Source organism: Cryptomeria japonica, unplaced genomic scaffold, assembly GCF_030272615.1.
Source record: "Cryptomeria japonica unplaced genomic scaffold, Sugi_1.0 HiC_scaffold_326, whole genome shotgun sequence".
Classification (NCBI taxonomy): domain Eukaryota; kingdom Viridiplantae; phylum Streptophyta; class Pinopsida; order Cupressales; family Cupressaceae; genus Cryptomeria; species Cryptomeria japonica.
In genome coordinates this window covers 150348-171345 of record NW_026729148.1, presented here as the reverse complement: position 1 = coordinate 171345, position 20998 = coordinate 150348, and the positions used below count along the sequence as shown (strand labels likewise).

Genomic DNA, 20998 nt, shown 5'->3' with positions numbered 1-20998 from the left:
GGCTGGGTTGCGCGGCCTGGTGGGCACCATGGTGCGCACCAAGGAGCGCTCCAAAGTGTGCTCCAAGGTGCGGCGTGCACGAAGTCCTAGCCCGGTTTGCCCCGGGTGCGCACCTTCGCCGCGGTGGGCACCATGGCGTGCACGAAGTCGGAGCCCGGTTTGCCCCGGGTGCGCACCTCGCGTGCACCTTCGCCGGGGTGGGCACCTCGGCTGGGTTGCGCGCCCTGGTGCGCACCAAGGAGCGCTCCGAAGTGTGCTCCAAGGTGCGGCGTGCACGAAGTCGGAGCCCGGTTTGCCCCGGGTGCGCACCTTCGCCGCGGTGGGCACCCTGGTGCGCACCATGGCGTGCACGAAGTCGGAGCCCGGTTTGCCCCGGGTGCGCACCTCGCGTGCACCTTCGGCGGGGTTGCGCGCCCTGGTGCGCACCAAGGAGCGCTCCGAAGTGTGCTCCAAGGTGCGGCGTGCACGAAGTCGGAGCCCGGTTTGCCCCGGGTGCGCACCTCGCGTGCACCTTCGGCGGGGTTGCGCGCCCTGGTGGGCACCATGGTGCGCACCAAGGAGCGCTCCGAAGTGTGCTCCAAGGTGCGGCGTGCACGAAGTCGGAGCCCGGTTTGCCCCGGGTGCGCACCTCGCGTGCACCTTCGCCGCGGTGGGCACCATGGCGTGCACGAAGTCGGAGCCCGGTTTGCCCCGGGTGCGCACCTCGCGTGCACCTTCGCCGGGGTGGGCACCTCGGCTGGGTTGCGCGCCCTGGTGCGCACCAAGGAGCGCTCCGAAGTGTGCTCCAAGGTGCGGCGTGCACGAAGTCGGAGCCCGGTTTGCCCCGGGTGCGCACCTCGCGTGCACCTTCGCCGCGGTGGGCACCATGGCGTGCACGAAGTCGGAGCCCGGTTTGCCCCGGGTGCGCACCCCGCGTGCACCTTCGCCGGGGTGGGCACCTCGGCTGGGTTGCGCGCCCTGGTGCGCACCAAGGAGCGCTCCGAAGTGTGCTCCAAGGTGCGGCGTGCACGAAGTCGGAGCCCGGTTTGCCCCGGGTGCGCACCTCGCGTGCACCTTCGCCGCGGTGGGCACCTTGGCTGGGTTGGGCACCATTGAGCGCTCCGAAGTGTGCTCCAAGGTGCGCACCATGGCCCTCCAAGGTGCGCAGCATGGCGTGCACGAAGTCGGAGCCCGGTTTGCCCCGGGTGCGCACCTCGCGTGCACCTTCGCCAGGGTGGGCACCTCGGTGCGCACACCTTCTCAATGTTTTCTTGCCTTTTCTGGAAATTGGTGAAGGCAGCGCATCAAAGGTGCGCACCTCGGTGTGCTCCGAGGTGCGAACCCGAGAGCGCTCCGAGGTGCCCACGAAGTCGAAAGTCGGGTTAATTGCATTGTTTTCCCCGGGTGCGCTCCGAGGTGCGCAACATCGGTGCGCACCAAGGAGGGCTCCGAAGTGTGCTCCAAGGTGCGCACGATTCGGAGCTCGGTTTGCCCGGGGTGCGCACACCTTGGCTGGGTTGCGCACCCTTTGTGCGCTCCAAGGTGCGCACGAAGTCGGAGCTCGGTTTGCCCCGGGTGCGCACCTTCGCCAGGGTGCGCACCTTGATGCGCACGCCTTGGCTGGGCTGCGCACCTTGGTGGGCGCCATGGTGCGCACCTTTCGTGCGCTCCAAGGTGCGCACGAAGTCGGAGCTCGGTTTGCCCCGGGTGCGCACCTTGGTGGGCGCCATGGTGCACTCCGAGGTGCCCAAGATTGGTGCGCACCAAGGAGCGCTCCGAAGTGCGCTCCAAGGTGCGCAGGTGCGCGCGAAGTCGAAAGTTGGGTTAATTGTCCGGTTTGCCTCGGGTGCGCACCTTGCGTGCACCTTCGCCAGGGTGGGCGCCTTGGTGCGCACACCTTGGCTGGGCTGCGCACCCGGGCGCGCACACCTTGGCACCCGCGTTTCCTTCATTTTAAATTTTTTTTTTTTACAATCTCTCAAGTGGGAAATTCTATAATCTCAACTTTTTTTGCCTTTTCAGGAAACTTTTGAATGGAGCGCATCATTGGTGCGCTCCGAAGTGTGCTCCAAGGTGCGCACCTCTGGTGTGCTCCAAAGCTCTCTCCAGCTGCGTGCACCTGCCCCGGCCGCGCACCCGGCCCCGCCCAGCTTCGCTCACCTGTCCCGGGCGTCTGGTGCGGAACCTTAGAGTAAGAAACATCACCGTGCACCTTGGCCAACGTGCGCGACTCGACCGAGCGCGCACTGGCCGAGGTGCACACCGATTTCACCTGGGTGCGCGCGCAGCACCTCGGGCGCACCGGGGTGCGCGCACAACGCCCGGGTTGCACCGTGGCCTGTGTGCTCGGGGCGCCTCGGGTGCGCGCTCGGTGTCGCCCCCCGCGCGCGCGGTAGTGCGGGCAGCGCACCCCGGCCCGGCCCGGCCCCGACGAGAACGCAAACGGGCAAAAGGTTTATTCAAATAGCATTGCGACGCCCGGCGAAAAACTAAGAAAGGGTGCAACACCGGGACTTCCCGGGAGGTCACCCATCCCAGTACTACTCCGGCCCAAGCGCGCTTAACTGCGGAGTTCTGATGGGATCCGGTGCACTAACGCTGGTATGATCGCACCCGTTATGAGCTTGTCGCAGTGTGTACTTAGCAAACCGCGACCCACGTGCGAATCCACCCCGGCCACCCACCCCCGTCGAGGTGCACACCCTCCCTCGCGAAGTGCGCCCCGTTCGCCAAGTGTGAGCCCTGCCCGGGTGCGCGCACCTTGCTAGGGCGTCGGGTGTGCACCCGGCCCGGCCTACGTGCGTGCACCTGGACGGGGCGTCGTGTGCGTGCAGTGTCCCGTCTGCAACGCGGTGCCCACACACCACCTCGGGCGCAACGACCTGCGCTCACATGTGGGCCGAGTGCACCTTGGTGCATGTTCGGGGCGCCTCGGGTGCACGCTCGATCTTGCCCCGGTGCACCAAGGCGCTCGGTTTGCCCCGGGTGCGCACTTGGTGCAAGGTGGGCACCCAAAATAGGGATCAAGCACCAAAACACAAGTTTCGGGATGCAAAATGGGACCCAAGGACCACAAATGCGTTCCAAGACCCATGATGGGTCCACGAGAACAAAAATGTGTTCCGAGACTTAATAAACAAATATTGGGTTTTAGGAGAAGAAACATGCTCTGATGCCCAAAACGAGAATCGACCCCGAAAAGGCCACAGGCCAAAAGTGGGATGCGAGACAAAAAAAAATGGGACCCGAGGACCAAAATTGGGTTCCCAGGTCGAAGACAGGGCAACCGGACAAGAAACGACCTCTAAGGCTCGAAATGAGTCCCGACGACTAAAACTTGACAAGAAGCACCCATCAGGCACCCAACTCGACACCCATGGGATGCCGACCCACCCGGGCTTCCACCTAGCACACCTTGGCACCCACCCACCCTCGCACCCAACCTCGCACCCAACTTAGCACCTTTGAACCCACATTGGCACTCACCCTGACCCTGGCACCTTGGAACCCACATTGGCACTCACCTTGACCCTGGCACCCACCTTTGCACTCACCTTGGGACCCACCCTGGCTCCCACCTCGGCACCCACCCAGACACCCACCTTGGTTCCTTGGCACCCACCTTGGATCCTTGGCACCCACCCCGACACCCACCTTGGCACGCAACTTGGCTACTTGCCACCCACCTTGGCTCCTTGACGCCCACCCCGACAACCACCCCGTGACCTACCCTGGCTAGGGTTGGTGCACACCCACCCTGGTGCCCACCTTGGCACCCACCCCATGACCCACCTTGGCACGCACCTTAGTACCCACCCCGTTACCCACCCTAGGACCCACCCCGTGACCCACCTTGGCCAGGGTGGGTGCCTTGGTGCGCACAACTTGCCTGGGCTGCACACCAGGGCGGGCTCAAGATGGCACCCGCGTTCCGTTTTTTTCACTATCTTTCAAAACGGAAATTTTAAAATCTCGTTTTTTTTTTTTTTTTGCCTTTTCTGGAAATTAGTGAAGGCAGCGCATCAAAGGTGCGCAATGCTGGTGCGAACCCGGGAGCGCTCCGATGTGTGCTCCAAGGTGCGGCGTGCACGAAGTCCGAGCCCGGCTTGCCCCGGGTGCGCACCTCGCGTGCACCTTCGCCGGGGTGAGCACCTTGGCTGGGTTGCGCGCCCTGGTGCGCACCAAGGAGCGCTCTGAAGTGTGCTCCAAGGTGCGGCGTGCACGAAGTCGGAGCTCGGTTTGCCCCGGGTGTGCACCTCGGGTGCGCACCTCGCGTGCACCTTCGCTGCGGTGGGCACCTTGGCTGGGTTGCGCGCCTTGGTGGGCACCATGCAGTGCACGAAGTCGGAGCCCGGTTTGCCCCGGGCGCGCACCTCCGCCAGGGTGGGCACCTTGGTGCGCACAACTTGCCTGGGCTGCGCACCAGGAAGGGCTCAAGATGGCACCCGCGTTCCGTTTTTTTCACTATCTTTCAGAACGGAAATTTTAAAATATCGTTTTTTTTTGCCTTTTCTGGAAATTAGTGAAGGCAGCGCATCAAAGGTGCGCAACGCTGGTGCGAACCTGGGAGCGCTCCGATGTGTGCTCCAAGGTGCGGCGTGCACGAAGTCGGAGCCCGGTTTGCCCCGGGTGCGCCCTGGTGGGCACCATGGTGCGCACCAAGGAGCGCTCCGAAGTGTGCTCCAAGGTGCGGCCTGCACGAAGTCGGAGCCCGGTTTGCCCCGGGCGTGCACCGCGGGTGGGCACCTTGGTGCGCATGCCTTGCCTGGGCTGCGCACCAGGGCGGGCTCAAGATGGCACCCGCGTTCCGTTTTTTTCACTATCTTTCAAAACGGAAATTTTAAAATCTCATTTTTTTTTGCCTTTTCTGGAAATTAGTGAAGGCAGCGCATCAAAGGTGCGCACCTCGCTGCCCACCACGGTGCGCAACGCCGGTGGGCACCCGGGAGTGCTTCGAAGTGTGCTCCAAGGTGCTGCGTGCACGTTGTCGGAGCCCGGTTTGCCCCGGGTGCGCACCTCGCGTGCACCTTCGTCGGGGTGGGCACCTTGGCTGGGTTTGCCCCGGCTGCGCTCCGAAGCGGGGTTATTGGAGCGCCGCCTCTTTTTTTGTCGGAGCGTTTGGTGGGGTTTCTCGCATTGGCTCTTCCCAGGCCCGGTTGCCACCCTGGCGCGCACGAAGTCGGAAGTAGGGTTAATTGCCCGGGTGCGCACCTTTGCCAGGGTGGGCACCTTACCTGGGCTGTGCACCAGGGCGGGCTCAAGATGGCACCCGCGTTCCGTTTTTTTCACTATCTTTCAAAACGGAAATTTTAAAATCTCCTCTTTTTTTTGCCTTTTCTGGAAATTAGTGAAGGCAGCGCATCAAAGGTGCGCACCTCGCTGCCCACCTTGGTGTGCTCTGAGGTGCGCACCCGGGAGCGCTACGAAGTGTGCTCCAAGGTGCGGCGTGCACGTTGTCGGAGCCCGGTTTGCCCCGGGTGCGCACCTCGCCTGCACCTTGGCCGGGGTGGGCACCCTGGCTGGGTTTGCCCAGGGTGCGCTCCGAAGCGGGGTTACTGGAGCGCCCCCTCTTTTTTTGTCAGAGCGTTTGGTGGGGTTTCTCGCATTGGCTCTTCCCAGGCCCGGTTGTTGGGTGCGCTCCCACCCTGGCGCGCGCGAAGTTGGAAGTTGGGTTAATTGCCCGGGCGCGCACCTTCGCCAGGGTGGGCACCTTGGTGCGCACACCTTGGCTGGGCTGCGCACCAGGGCGGGCTCAAGATGGCACCAGCATTCCCTTTTTCTCACTATCTTTCAAAACGGAAATTTTAAAATCTCGTTTTTTTTTGCCTTTTATGGAAATTAGTGAAGGCATCGCATCAAAGGTGCGCACCTCGCTGCCCACCTTGGTGTGCTCCGAGGTGCCCACCACGGTGCGCTCCGAGGTGCCCACCACGGTGCGCAACGCCGGTGCGAACCCGGGAGCGCCCCGATGTGTGCTCCAAGGTGCGGCGTGCACGAAGCCGGACCCCGGTTTGCCCCGGGTGCGCACCTCGCGTGCACCTTGGTGCGCACACCTTGGCTGGGTTGCGCGGCCTGGTGGGCACCATGGTGCGCACCAAGGAGCGCTCCGAAGTGTGCTCCAAGGTGCGGCGTGCACGAAGTCCTAGCCCGGTTTGCCCCGGGTGCGCACCTTCGCCGCGGTGGGCACCATGGCGTGCACGAAGTCGGAGCCCGGTTTGCCCCGGGTGCGCACCTCGCGTGCACCTTCGCCGGGGTGGGCACCTCGGCTGGGTTGCGCGCCCTGGTGCGCACCAAGGAGCGCTCCGAAGTGTGCTCCAAGGTGCGGCGTGCACGAAGTCGGAGCCCGGTTTGCCCCGGGTGCGCACCTTCGCCGCGGTGGGCACCCTGGTGCGCACCATGGCGTGCACGAAGTCGGAGCCCGGTTTGCCCCGGGTGCGCACCTCGCGTGCACCTTCGGCGGGGTTGCGCGCCCTGGTGCGCACCAAGGAGCGCTCCGAAGTGTGCTCCAAGGTGCGGCGTGCACGAAGTCGGAGCCCGGTTTGCCCCGGGTGCGCACCTCGCGTGCACCTTCGGCGGGGTTGCGCGCCCTGGTGGGCACCATGGTGCGCACCAAGGAGCGCTCCGAAGTGTGCTCCAAGGTGCGGCGTGCACGAAGTCGGAGCCCGGTTTGCCCCGGGTGCGCACCTCGCGTGCACCTTCGCCGCGGTGGGCACCATGGCGTGCACGAAGTCGGAGCCCGGTTTGCCCCGGGTGCGCACCTCGCGTGCACCTTCGCCGGGGTGGGCACCTCGGCTGGGTTGCGCGCCCTGGTGCGCACCAAGGAGCGCTCCGAAGTGTGCTCCAAGGTGCGGCGTGCACGAAGTCGGAGCCCGGTTTGCCCCGGGTGCGCACCTCGCGTGCACCTTGGCGCGGTGGGCACCATGGCGTGCACGAAGTCGGAGCCCGGTTTGCCCCGGGTGCGCACCCCGCGTGCACCTTCGCCGGGGTGGGCACCTCGGCTGGGTTGCGCGCCCTGGTGCGCACCAAGGAGCGCTCCGAAGTGTGCTCCAAGGTGCGGCGTGCACGAAGTCGGAGCCCGGTTTGCCCCGGGTGCGCACCTCGCGTGCACCTTCGCCGCGGTGGGCACCTTGGCTGGGTTGGGCACCATTGAGCGCTCCGAAGTGTGCTCCAAGGTGCGCACCATGGCCCTCCAAGGTGCGCAGCATGGCGTGCACGAAGTCGGAGCCCGGTTTGCCCCGGGTGCGCACCTCGCGTGCACCTTCGCCAGGGTGGGCACCTCGGTGCGCACACCTTCTCAATGTTTTCTTGCCTTTTCTGGAAATTGGTGAAGGCAGCGCATCAAAGGTGCGCACCTCGGTGTGCTCCGAGGTGCGAACCCGAGAGCGCTCCGAGGTGCCCACGAAGTCGAAAGTCGGGTTAATTGCATTGTTTTCCCCGGGTGCGCTCCGAGGTGCGCAACATCGGTGCGCACCAAGGAGGGCTCCGAAGTGTGCTCCAAGGTGCGCACGATTCGGAGCTCGGTTTGCCCGGGGTGCGCACACCTTGGCTGGGTTGCGCACCCTTTGTGCGCTCCAAGGTGCGCACGAAGTCGGAGCTCGGTTTGCCCCGGGTGCGCACCTTGATGCGCACGCCTTGGCTGGGCTGCGCACCTTGGTGGGCGCCATGGTGCGCACCTTTCGTGCGCTCCAAGGTGCGCACGAAGTCGGAGCTCGGTTTGCCCCGGGTGCGCACCTTGGTGGGCGCCATGGTGCACTCCGAGGTGCCCAAGATTGGTGCGCACCAAGGAGCGCTCCGAAGTGCGCTCCAAGGTGCGCAGGTGCGCGCGAAGTCGAAAGTTGGGTTAATTGTCCGGTTTGCCTCGGGTGCGCACCTTGCGTGCACCTTCGCCAGGGTGGGCGCCTTGGTGCGCACACCTTGGCTGGGCTGCGCACCCGGGCGCGCACACCTTGGCACCCGCGTTTCCTTCATTTTAAATTTTTTTTTTTTACAATCTCTCAAGTGGGAAATTCTATAATCTCAACTTTTTTTGCCTTTTCAGGAAACTTTTGAATGGAGCGCATCATTGGTGCGCTCCGAAGTGTGCTCCAAGGTGCGCACCTCTGGTGTGCTCCAAAGCTCTCTCCAGCTGCGTGCACCTGCCCCGGCCGCGCACCCGGCCCCGCCCAGCTTCGCTCACCTGTCCCGGGCGTCTGGTGCGGAACCTTAGAGTAAGAAACATCACCGTGCACCTTGGCCAACGTGCGCGACTCGACCGAGCGCGCACTGGCCGAGGTGCACACCGATTTCACCTGGGTGCGCGCGCAGCACCTCGGGCGCACCGGGGTGCGCGCACAACGCCCGGGTTGCACCGTGGCCTGTGTGCTCGGGGCGCCTCGGGTGCGCGCTCGGTGTCGCCCCCCGCGCGCGCGGTAGTGCGGGCAGCGCACCCCGGCCCGGCCCGGCCCCGACGAGAACGCAAACGGGCAAAAGGTTTATTCAAATAGCATTGCGACGCCCGGCGAAAAACTAAAAAAGGGTGCAACACCGGGACTTCCCGGGAGGTCACCCATCCCAGTACTACTCCGGCCCAAGCGCGCTTAACTGCGGAGTTCTGATGGGATCCGGTGCACTAACGCTGGTATGATCGCACCCGTTATGAGCTTGTCGCAGTGTGTACTTAGCAAACCGCGACCCACGTGCGAATCCACCCCGGCCACCCACCCCCGTCGAGGTGCACACCCTCCCTCGCGAAGTGCGCCCCGTTCGCCAAGTGTGAGCCCTGCCCGGGTGCGCGCACCTTGCTAGGGCGTCGGGTGTGCACCCGGCCCGGCCTACGTGCGTGCACCTGGACGGGGCGTCGTGTGCGTGCAGTGTCCCGTCTGCAACGCGGTGCCCACACACCACCTCGGGCGCAACGACCTGCGCTCACATGTGGGCCGAGTGCACCTTGGTGCATGTTCGGGGCGCCTCGGGTGCACGCTCGATCTTGCCCCGGTGCACCAAGGCGCTCGGTTTGCCCCGGGTGCGCACTTGGTGCAAGGTGGGCACCCAAAATAGGGATCAAGCACCAAAACACAAGTTTCGGGATGCAAAATGGGACCCAAGGACCACAAATGCGTTCCAAGACCCATGATGGGTCCACGAGAACAAAAATGTGTTCCGAGACTTAATAAACAAATATTGGGTTTTAGGAGAAGAAACATGCTCTGATGCCCAAAACGAGAATCGACCCCGAAAAGGCCACAGGCCAAAAGTGGGATGCGAGACAAAAAAAAATGGGACCCGAGGACCAAAATTGGGTTCCCAGGTCGAAGACAGGGCAACCGGACAAGAAACGACCTCTAAGGCTCGAAATGAGTCCCGACGACTAAAACTTGACAAGAAGCACCCATCAGGCACCCAACTCGACACCCATGGGATGCCGACCCACCCGGGCTTCCACCTAGCACACCTTGGCACCCACCCACCCTCGCACCCAACCTCGCACCCAACTTAGCACCTTTGAACCCACATTGGCACTCACCCTGACCCTGGCACCTTGGAACCCACATTGGCACTCACCTTGACCCTGGCACCCACCTTTGCACTCACCTTGGGACCCACCCTGGCTCCCACCTCGGCACCCACCCAGACACCCACCTTGGTTCCTTGGCACCCACCTTGGATCCTTGGCACCCACCCCGACACCCACCTTGGCACGCAACTTGGCTACTTGCCACCCACCTTGGCTCCTTGACGCCCACCCCGACAACCACCCCGTGACCTACCCTGGCTAGGGTTGGTGCACACCCACCCTGGTGCCCACCTTGGCACCCACCCCATGACCCACCTTGGCACGCACCTTAGTACCCACCCCGTTACCCACCCTAGGACCCACCCCGTGACCCACCTTGGCCAGGGTGGGTGCCTTGGTGCGCACAACTTGCCTGGGCTGCACACCAGGGCGGGCTCAAGATGGCACCCGCGTTCCGTTTTTTTCACTATCTTTCAAAACGGAAATTTTAAAATCTCGTTTTTTTTTTTTTTTTGCCTTTTCTGGAAATTAGTGAAGGCAGCGCATCAAAGGTGCGCAATGCTGGTGCGAACCCGGGAGCGCTCCGATGTGTGCTCCAAGGTGCGGCGTGCACGAAGTCCGAGCCCGGCTTGCCCCGGGTGCGCACCTCGCGTGCACCTTCGCCGGGGTGAGCACCTTGGCTGGGTTGCGCGCCCTGGTGCGCACCAAGGAGCGCTCTGAAGTGTGCTCCAAGGTGCGGCGTGCACGAAGTCGGAGCTCGGTTTGCCCCGGGTGTGCACCTCGGGTGCGCACCTCGCGTGCACCTTCGCTGCGGTGGGCACCTTGGCTGGGTTGCGCGCCTTGGTGGGCACCATGCAGTGCACGAAGTCGGAGCCCGGTTTGCCCCGGGCGCGCACCTCCGCCAGGGTGGGCACCTTGGTGCGCACAACTTGCCTGGGCTGCGCACCAGGAAGGGCTCAAGATGGCACCCGCGTTCCGTTTTTTTCACTATCTTTCAGAACGGAAATTTTAAAATATCGTTTTTTTTTGCCTTTTCTGGAAATTAGTGAAGGCAGCGCATCAAAGGTGCGCAACGCTGGTGCGAACCTGGGAGCGCTCCGATGTGTGCTCCAAGGTGCGGCGTGCACGAAGTCGGAGCCCGGTTTGCCCCGGGTGCGCCCTGGTGGGCACCATGGTGCGCACCAAGGAGCGCTCCGAAGTGTGCTCCAAGGTGCGGCCTGCACGAAGTCGGAGCCCGGTTTGCCCCGGGCGTGCACCGCGGGTGGGCACCTTGGTGCGCATGCCTTGCCTGGGCTGCGCACCAGGGCGGGCTCAAGATGGCACCCGCGTTCCGTTTTTTTCACTATCTTTCAAAACGGAAATTTTAAAATCTCATTTTTTTTTGCCTTTTCTGGAAATTAGTGAAGGCAGCGCATCAAAGGTGCGCACCTCGCTGCCCACCACGGTGCGCAACGCCGGTGGGCACCCGGGAGTGCTTCGAAGTGTGCTCCAAGGTGCTGCGTGCACGTTGTCGGAGCCCGGTTTGCCCCGGGTGCGCACCTCGCGTGCACCTTCGTCGGGGTGGGCACCTTGGCTGGGTTTGCCCCGGCTGCGCTCCGAAGCGGGGTTATTGGAGCGCCGCCTCTTTTTTTGTCGGAGCGTTTGGTGGGGTTTCTCGCATTGGCTCTTCCCAGGCCCGGTTGCCACCCTGGCGCGCACGAAGTCGGAAGTAGGGTTAATTGCCCGGGTGCGCACCTTTGCCAGGGTGGGCACCTTACCTGGGCTGTGCACCAGGGCGGGCTCAAGATGGCACCCGCGTTCCGTTTTTTTCACTATCTTTCAAAACGGAAATTTTAAAATCTCCTCTTTTTTTTGCCTTTTCTGGAAATTAGTGAAGGCAGCGCATCAAAGGTGCGCACCTCGCTGCCCACCTTGGTGTGCTCTGAGGTGCGCACCCGGGAGCACTACGAAGTGTGCTCCAAGGTGCGGCGTGCACGTTGTCGGAGCCCGGTTTGCCCCGGGTGCGCACCTCGCCTGCACCTTGGCCGGGGTGGGCACCCTGGCTGGGTTTGCCCAGGGTGCGCTCCGAAGCGGGGTTACTGGAGCGCCCCCTCTTTTTTTGTCAGAGCGTTTGGTGGGGTTTCTCGCATTGGCTCTTCCCAGGCCCGGTTGTTGGGTGCGCTCCCACCCTGGCGCGCGCGAAGTTGGAAGTTGGGTTAATTGCCCGGGCGCGCACCTTCGCCAGGGTGGGCACCTTGGTGCGCACACCTTGGCTGGGCTGCGCACCAGGGCGGGCTCAAGATGGCACCAGCATTCCCTTTTTCTCACTATCTTTCAAAACGGAAATTTTAAAATCTCGTTTTTTTTTGCCTTTTATGGAAATTAGTGAAGGCATCGCATCAAAGGTGCGCACCTCGCTGCCCACCTTGGTGTGCTCCGAGGTGCCCACCACGGTGCGCTCCGAGGTGCCCACCACGGTGCGCAACGCCGGTGCGAACCCGGGAGCGCCCCGATGTGTGCTCCAAGGTGCGGCGTGCACGAAGCCGGACCCCGGTTTGCCCCGGGTGCGCACCTCGCGTGCACCTTGGTGCGCACACCTTGGCTGGGTTGCGCGGCCTGGTGGGCACCATGGTGCGCACCAAGGAGCGCTCCGAAGTGTGCTCCAAGGTGCGGCGTGCACGAAGTCCTAGCCCGGTTTGCCCCGGGTGCGCACCTTCGCCGCGGTGGGCACCATGGCGTGCACGAAGTCGGAGCCCGGTTTGCCCCGGGTGCGCACCTCGCGTGCACCTTCGCCGGGGTGGGCACCTCGGCTGGGTTGCGCGCCCTGGTGCGCACCAAGGAGCGCTCCGAAGTGTGCTCCAAGGTGCGGCGTGCACGAAGTCGGAGCCCGGTTTGCCCCGGGTGCGCACCTTCGCCGCGGTGGGCACCCTGGTGCGCACCATGGCGTGCACGAAGTCGGAGCCCGGTTTGCCCCGGGTGCGCACCTCGCGTGCACCTTCGGCGGGGTTGCGCGCCCTGGTGCGCACCAAGGAGCGCTCCGAAGTGTGCTCCAAGGTGCGGCGTGCACGAAGTCGGAGCCCGGTTTCCCCGGGTGCGCACCTCGCGTGCACCTTCGGCGGGGTTGCGCGCCCTGGTGGGCACCATGGTGCGCACCAAGGAGCGCTCCGAAGTGTGCTCCAAGGTGCGGCGTGCACGAAGTCGGAGCCCGGTTTGCCCCGGGTGCGCACCTCGCGTGCACCTTCGCCGCGGTGGGCACCATGGCGTGCACGAAGTCGGAGCCCGGTTTGCCCCGGGTGCGCACCTCGCGTGCACCTTCGCCGGGGTGGGCACCTCGGCTGGGTTGCGCGCCCTGGTGCGCACCAAGGAGCGCTCCGAAGTGTGCTCCAAGGTGCGGCGTGCACGAAGTCGGAGCCCGGTTTGCCCCGGGTGCGCACCTCGCGTGCACCTTCGCCGCGGTGGGCACCATGGCGTGCACGAAGTCGGAGCCCGGTTTGCCCCGGGTGCGCACCCCGCGTGCACCTTCGCCGGGGTGGGCACCTCGGCTGGGTTGCGCGCCCTGGTGCGCACCAAGGAGCGCTCCGAAGTGTGCTCCAAGGTGCGGCGTGCACGAAGTCGGAGCCCGGTTTGCCCCGGGTGCGCACCTCGCGTGCACCTTCGCCGCGGTGGGCACCTTGGCTGGGTTGGGCACCATTGAGCGCTCCGAAGTGTGCTCCAAGGTGCGCACCATGGCCCTCCAAGGTGCGCAGCATGGCGTGCACGAAGTCGGAGCCCGGTTTGCCCCGGGTGCGCACCTCGCGTGCACCTTCGCCAGGGTGGGCACCTCGGTGCGCACACCTTCTCAATGTTTTCTTGCCTTTTCTGGAAATTGGTGAAGGCAGCGCATCAAAGGTGCGCACCTCGGTGTGCTCCGAGGTGCGAACCCGAGAGCGCTCCGAGGTGCCCACGAAGTCGAAAGTCGGGTTAATTGCATTGTTTTCCCCGGGTGCGCTCCGAGGTGCGCAACATCGGTGCGCACCAAGGAGGGCTCCGAAGTGTGCTCCAAGGTGCGCACGATTCGGAGCTCGGTTTGCCCGGGGTGCGCACACCTTGGCTGGGTTGCGCACCCTTTGTGCGCTCCAAGGTGCGCACGAAGTCGGAGCTCGGTTTGCCCCGGGTGCGCACCTTCGCCAGGGTGCGCACCTTGATGCGCACGCCTTGGCTGGGCTGCGCACCTTGGTGGGCGCCATGGTGCGCACCTTTCGTGCGCTCCAAGGTGCGCACGAAGTCGGAGCTCGGTTTGCCCCGGGTGCGCACCTTGGTGGGCGCCATGGTGCACTCCGAGGTGCCCAAGATTGGTGCGCACCAAGGAGCGCTCCGAAGTGCGCTCCAAGGTGCGCAGGTGCGCGCGAAGTCGAAAGTTGGGTTAATTGTCCGGTTTGCCTCGGGTGCGCACCTTGCGTGCACCTTCGCCAGGGTGGGCGCCTTGGTGCGCACACCTTGGCTGGGCTGCGCACCCGGGCGCGCACACCTTGGCACCCGCGTTTCCTTCATTTTAAATTTTTTTTTTTTACAATCTCTCAAGTGGGAAATTCTATAATCTCAACTTTTTTTGCCTTTTCAGGAAACTTTTGAATGGAGCGCATCATTGGTGCGCTCCGAAGTGTGCTCCAAGGTGCGCACCTCTGGTGTGCTCCAAAGCTCTCTCCAGCTGCGTGCACCTGCCCCGGCCGCGCACCCGGCCCCGCCCAGCTTCGCTCACCTGTCCCGGGCGTCTGGTGCGGAACCTTAGAGTAAGAAACATCACCGTGCACCTTGGCCAACGTGCGCGACTCGACCGAGCGCGCACTGGCCGAGGTGCACACCGATTTCACCTGGGTGCGCGCGCAGCACCTCGGGCGCACCGGGGTGCGCGCACAACGCCCGGGTTGCACCGTGGCCTGTGTGCTCGGGGCGCCTCGGGTGCGCGCTCGGTGTCGCCCCCGCGCGCGCGGTAGTGCGGGCAGCGCACCCCGGCCCGGCCCGGCCCCGACGAGAACGCAAACGGGCAAAAGGTTTATTCAAATAGCATTGCGACGCCCGGCGAAAAACTAAGAAAGGGTGCAACACCGGGACTTCCCGGGAGGTCACCCATCCCAGTACTACTCCGGCCCAAGCGCGCTTAACTGCGGAGTTCTGATGGGATCCGGTGCACTAACGCTGGTATGATCGCACCCGTTATGAGCTTGTCGCAGTGTGTACTTAGCAAACCGCGACCCACGTGCGAATCCACCCCGGCCACCCACCCCCGTCGAGGTGCACACCCTCCCTCGCGAAGTGCGCCCCGTTCGCCAAGTGTGAGCCCTGCCCGGGTGCGCGCACCTTGCTAGGGCGTCGGGTGTGCACCCGGCCCGGCCTACGTGCGTGCACCTGGACGGGGCGTCGTGTGCGTGCAGTGTCCCGTCTGCAACGCGGTGCCCACACACCACCTCGGGCGCAACGACCTGCGCTCACATGTGGGCCGAGTGCACCTTGGTGCATGTTCGGGGCGCCTCGGGTGCACGCTCGATCTTGCCCCGGTGCACCAAGGCGCTCGGTTTGCCCCGGGTGCGCACTTGGTGCAAGGTGGGCACCCAAAATAGGGATCAAGCACCAAAACACAAGTTTCGGGATGCAAAATGGGACCCAAGGACCACAAATGCGTTCCAAGACCCATGATGGGTCCACGAGAACAAAAATGTGTTCCGAGACTTAATAAACAAATATTGGGTTTTAGGAGAAGAAACATGCTCTGATGCCCAAAACGAGAATCGACCCCGAAAAGGCCACAGGCCAAAAGTGGGATGCGAGACAAAAAAAAATGGGACCCGAGGACCAAAATTGGGTTCCCAGGTCGAAGACAGGGCAACCGGACAAGAAACGACCTCTAAGGCTCGAAATGAGTCCCGACGACTAAAACTTGACAAGAAGCACCCATCAGGCACCCAACTCGACACCCATGGGATGCCGACCCACCCGGGCTTCCACCTAGCACACCTTGGCACCCACCCACCCTCGCACCCAACCTCGCACCCAACTTAGCACCTTTGAACCCACATTGGCACTCACCCTGACCCTGGCACCTTGGAACCCACATTGGCACTCACCTTGACCCTGGCACCCACCTTTGCACTCACCTTGGGACCCACCCTGGCTCCCACCTCGGCACCCACCCAGACACCCACCTTGGTTCCTTGGCACCCACCTTGGATCCTTGGCACCCACCCCGACACCCACCTTGGCACGCAACTTGGCTACTTGCCACCCACCTTGGCTCCTTGACGCCCACCCCGACAACCACCCCGTGACCTACCCTGGCTAGGGTTGGTGCACACCCACCCTGGTGCCCACCTTGGCACCCACCCCATGACCCACCTTGGCACGCACCTTAGTACCCACCCCGTTACCCACCCTAGGACCCACCCCGTGACCCACCTTGGCCAGGGTGGGTGCCTTGGTGCGCACAACTTGCCTGGGCTGCACACCAGGGCGGGCTCAAGATGGCACCCGCGTTCCGTTTTTTTCACTATCTTTCAAAACGGAAATTTTAAAATCTCGTTTTTTTTTTTTTTTTGCCTTTTCTGGAAATTAGTGAAGGCAGCGCATCAAAGGTGCGCAATGCTGGTGCGAACCCGGGAGCGCTCCGATGTGTGCTCCAAGGTGCGGCGTGCACGAAGTCCGAGCCCGGCTTGCCCCGGGTGCGCACCTCGCGTGCACCTTCGCCGGGGTGAGCACCTTGGCTGGGTTGCGCGCCCTGGTGCGCACCAAGGAGCGCTCTGAAGTGTGCTCCAAGGTGCGGCGTGCACGAAGTCGGAGCTCGGTTTGCCCCGGGTGTGCACCTCGGGTGCGCACCTCGCGTGCACCTTCGCTGCGGTGGGCACCTTGGCTGGGTTGCGCGCCTTGGTGGGCACCATGCAGTGCACGAAGTCGGAGCCCGGTTTGCCCCGGGCGCGCACCTCCGCCAGGGTGGGCACCTTGGTGCGCACAACTTGCCTGGGCTGCGCACCAGGAAGGGCTCAAGATGGCACCCGCGTTCCGTTTTTTTCACTATCTTTCAGAACGGAAATTTTAAAATATCGTTTTTTTTTGCCTTTTCTGGAAATTAGTGAAGGCAGCGCATCAAAGGTGCGCAACGCTGGTGCGAACCTGGGAGCGCTCCGATGTGTGCTCCAAGGTGCGGCGTGCACGAAGTCGGAGCCCGGTTTGCCCCGGGTGCGCCCTGGTGGGCACCATGGTGCGCACCAAGGAGCGCTCCGAAGTGTGCTCCAAGGTGCGGCCTGCACGAAGTCGGAGCCCGGTTTGCCCCGGGCGTGCACCGCGGGTGGGCACCTTGGTGCGCATGCCTTGCCTGGGCTGCGCACCAGGGCGGGCTCAAGATGGCACCCGCGTTCCGTTTTTTTCACTATCTTTCAAAACGGAAATTTTAAAATCTCATTTTTTTTTGCCTTTTCTGGAAATTAGTGAAGGCAGCACATCAAAGGTGCGCACCTCGCTGCCCACCACGGTGCGCAACGCCGGTGGGCACCCGGGAGTGCTTCGAAGTGTGCTCCAAGGTGCTGCGTGCACGTTGTCGGAGCCCGGTTTGCCCCGGGTGCGCACCTCGCGTGCACCTTCGTCGGGGTGGGCACCTTGGCTGGGTTTGCCCCGGCTGCGCTCCGAAGCGGGGTTATTGGAGCGCCGCCTCTTTTTTTGTCGGAGCGTTTGGTGGGGTTTCTCGCATTGGCTCTTCCCAGGCCCGGTTGCCACCCTGGCGCGCACGAAGTCGGAAGTAGGGTTAATTGCCCGGGTGCGCACCTTTGCCAGGGTGGGCACCTTACCTGGGCTGTGCACCAGGGCGGGCTCAAGATGGCACCCGCGTTCCGTTTTTTTCACTATCTTTCAAAACGGAAATTTTAAAATCTCCTCTTTTTTTTGCCTTTTCTGGAAATTAGTGAAGGCAGCGCATCAAAGGTGCGCACCTCGCTGCCCACCTTGGTGTGCTCTGAGGTGCGCACCCGGGAGCGCTACGAAGTGTGCTCCAAGGTGCGGCGTGCACGTTGTCGGAGCCCGGTTTGCCCCGGGTGCGCACCTCGCCTGCACCTTGGCCGGGGTGGGCACCCTGGCTGGGTTTGCCCAGGGTGCGCTCCGAAGCGGGGTTACTGGAGCGCCCCCTCTTTTTTTGTCAGAGCGTTTGGTGGGGTTTCTCGCATTGGCTCTTCCCAGGCCCGGTTGTTGGGTGCGCTCCCACCCTGGCGCGCGCGAAGTTGGAAGTTGGGTTAATTGCCCGGGCGCGCACCTTCGCCAGGGTGGGCACCTTGGTGCGCACACCTTGGCTGGGCTGCGCACCAGGGCGGGCTCAAGATGGCACCAGCATTCCCTTTTTCTCACTATCTTTCAAAACGGAAATTTTAAAATCTCGTTTTTTTTTGCCTTTTATGGAAATTAGTGAAGGCATCGCATCAAAGGTGCGCACCTCGCTGCCCACCTTGGTGTGCTCCGAGGTGCCCACCACGGTGCGCTCCGAGGTGCCCACCACGGTGCGCAACGCCGGTGCGAACCCGGGAGCGCCCCGATGTGTGCTCCAAGGTGCGGCGTGCACGAAGCCGGACCCCGGTTTGCCCCGGGTGCGCACCTCGCGTGCACCTTGGTGCGCACACCTTGGCTGGGTTGCGCGGCCTGGTGGGCACCATGGTGCGCACCAAGGAGCGCTCCGAAGTGTGCTCCAAGGTGCGGCGTGCACGAAGTCCTAGCCCGGTTTGCCCCGGGTGCGCACCTTCGCCGCGGTGGGCACCATGGCGTGCACGAAGTCGGAGCCCGGTTTGCCCCGGGTGCGCACCTCGCGTGCACCTTCGCCGGGGTGGGCACCTCGGCTGGGTTGCGCGCCCTGGTGCGCACCAAGGAGCGCTCCGAAGTGTGCTCCAAGGTGCGGCGTGCACGAAGTCGGAGCCCGGTTTGCCCCGGGTGCGCACCTTCGCCGCGGTGGGCACCCTGGTGCGCACCATGGCGTGCACGAAGTCGGAGCCCGGTTTGCCCCGGGTGCGCACCTCGCGTGCACCTTCGGCGGGGTTGCGCGCCCTGGTGCGCACCAAGGAGCGCTCCGAAGTGTGCTCCAAGGTGCGGCGTGCACGAAGTCGGAGCCCGGTTTGCCCCGGGTGCGCACCTCGCGTGCACCTTCGGCGGGGTTGCGCGCCCTGGTGGGCACCATGGTGCGCACCAAGGAGCGCTCCGAAGTGTGCTCCAAGGTGCGGCGTGCACGAAGTCGGAGCCCGGTTTGCCCCGGGTGCGCACCTCGCGTGCACCTTCGCCGCGGTGGGCACCATGGCGTGCACGAAGTCGGAGCCCGGTTTGCCCCGGGTGCGCACCTCGCGTGCACCTTCGCCGGGGTGGGCACCTCGGCTGGGTTGCGCGCCCTGGTGCGCACCAAGGAGCGCTCCGAAGTGTGCTCCAAGGTGCGGCGTGCACGAAGTCGGAGCCCGGTTTGCCCCGGGTGCGCACCTCGCGTGCACCTTCGCCGCGGTGGGCACCATGGCGTGCACGAAGTCGGAGCCCGGTTTGCCCCGGGTGCGCACCCCGCGTGCACCTTCGCCGGGGTGGGCACCTCGGCTGGGTTGCGCGCCCTGGTGCGCACCAAGGAGCGCTCCGAAGTGTGCTCCAAGGTGCGGCGTGCACGAAGTCGGAGCCCGGTTTGCCCCGGGTGCGCACCTCGCGTGCACCTTCGCCGCGGTGGGCACCTTGGCTGGGTTGGGCACCATTGAGCGCTCCGAAGTGTGCTCCAAGGTGCGCACCATGGCCCTCCAAGGTGCGCAGCATGGCGTGCACGAAGTCGGAGCCCGGTTTGCCCCGGGTGCGCACCTCGCGTGCACCTTCGCCAGGGTGGGCACCTCGGTGCGCACACCTTCTCAATGTTTTCTTGCCTTTTCTGGAAATTGGTGAAGGCAGCGCATCAAAGGTGCGCACCTCGGTGTGCTCCGAGGTGCGAACCCGAGAGCGCTCCGAGGTGCCCACGAAGTCGAAAGTCGGGTTAATTGCATTGTTTTCCCCGGGTGCGCTCCGAGGTGCGCAACATCGGTGCGCACCAAGGAGGGCTCCGAAGTGTGCTCCAAGGTGCGCACGATTCGGAGCTCGGTTTGCCCGGGGTGCGCACACCTTGGCTGGGTTGCGCACCCTTTGTGCGCTCCAAGGTGCGCACGAAGTCGGAGCTCGGTTTGCCCCGGGTGCGCACCTTCGCCAGGGTGCGCACCTTGATGCGCACGCCTTGGCTGGGCTGCGCACCTTGGTGGGCGCCATGGTGCGCACCTTTCGTGCGCTCCAAGGTGCGCACGAAGTCGGAGCTCGGTTTGCCCCGGGTGCGCACCTTGGTGGGCGCCATGGTGCACTCCGAGGTGCCCAAGATTGGTGCGCACCAAGGAGCGCTCCGAAGTGCGCTCCAAGGTGCGCAGGTGCGCGCGAAGTCGAAAGTTGGGTTAATTGTCCGGTTTGCCTCGGGTGCGCACCTTGCGTGCACCTTCGCCAGGGTGGGCGCCTTGGTGCGCACACCTTGGCTGGGCTGCGCACCCGGGCGCGCACACCTTGGCACCCGCGTTTCCTTCATTTTAAATTTTTTTTTTTTACAATCTCTCAAGTGGGAAATTCTATAATCTCAACTTTTTTTGCCTTTTCAGGAAACTTTTGAATGGAGCGCATCATTGGTGCGCTCCGAAGTGTGCTCCAAGGTGCGCACCTCTGGTGTGCTCCAAAGCTCTCTCCAGCTGCGTGCACCTGCCCCGGCCGCGCACCCGGCCCCGCCCAGCTTCGCTCACCTGTCCCGGGCGTCTGGTGCGGAACCTTAGAGTAAGAAACATCACCGTGCACCTTGGCCAACGTGCGCGACTCGACCGAGCGCGCACTGGCCGAGGTGCACACCGATTTCACCTGGGTGCGCGCGCAGCACCTCGGGCGCACCGGGGTGCGCGCACAACGCCCGGGTTGCACCGTGGCCTGTGTGCTCGGGGCGCCTCGGGTGCGCGCTCGGTGTCGCCCCCGCGCGCGCGGTAGTGCGGGCAGCGCACCCCGGCCCGGCCCGGCCCCGACGAGAACGCAAACGGGCAAAAGGTTTATTCAAATAGCATTGCGACGCCCGGCGAAAAACTAAGAAAGGGTGCAACACCGGGACTTCCCGGGAGGTCACCCATCCCAGTACTACTCCGGCCCAAGCGCGCTTAACTGCGGAGTTCTGATGGGATCCGGTGCACTAACGCTGGTATGATCGCACCCGTTATGAGCTTGTCGCAGTGTGTACTTAGCAAACCGCGACCCACGTGCGAATCCACCCCGGCCACCCACCCCCGTCGAGGTGCACACCCTCCCTCGCGAAGTGCGCCCCGTTCGCCAAGTGTGAGCCCTGCCCGGGTGCGCGCACCTTGCTAGGGCGTCGGGTGTGCACCCGGCCCGGCCTACGTGCGTGCACCTGGACGGGGCGTCGTGTGCGTGCAGTGTCCCGTCTGCAACGCGGTGCCCACACACCACCTCGGGCGCAACGACCTGCGCTCACATGTGGGCCGAGTGCACCTTGGTGCATGTTCGGGGCGCCTCGGG

General features: G+C 64.1%; 4 non-coding genes across 4 annotated transcripts; all 4 read right to left on the bottom strand.

The window, feature by feature from the left end:
* Positions 1 to 2475: 2475 nt before the first annotated feature.
* LOC131870430 (5S ribosomal RNA) lies at positions 2476 to 2594 on the bottom strand. Its single transcript, XR_009368741.1, has one exon. It is a non-coding gene; the product is annotated as a 5S ribosomal RNA (ribosomal RNA).
* A 5897-nt stretch (positions 2595 to 8491) lies between these two features.
* Positions 8492 to 8610, bottom strand: LOC131870429 (5S ribosomal RNA). Its single transcript, XR_009368740.1, has one exon. It is a non-coding gene; the product is annotated as a 5S ribosomal RNA (ribosomal RNA).
* A 5914-nt stretch (positions 8611 to 14524) lies between these two features.
* LOC131870428 (5S ribosomal RNA) lies at positions 14525 to 14643 on the bottom strand. Its single transcript, XR_009368739.1, has one exon. It is a non-coding gene; the product is annotated as a 5S ribosomal RNA (ribosomal RNA).
* Positions 14644 to 20558: 5915 nt separating this feature from the next.
* LOC131870427 (5S ribosomal RNA) lies at positions 20559 to 20677 on the bottom strand. The gene has a single exon (XR_009368738.1). It is a non-coding gene; the product is annotated as a 5S ribosomal RNA (ribosomal RNA).
* Between the last annotated feature and the right edge of the window lie 321 nt (positions 20678 to 20998).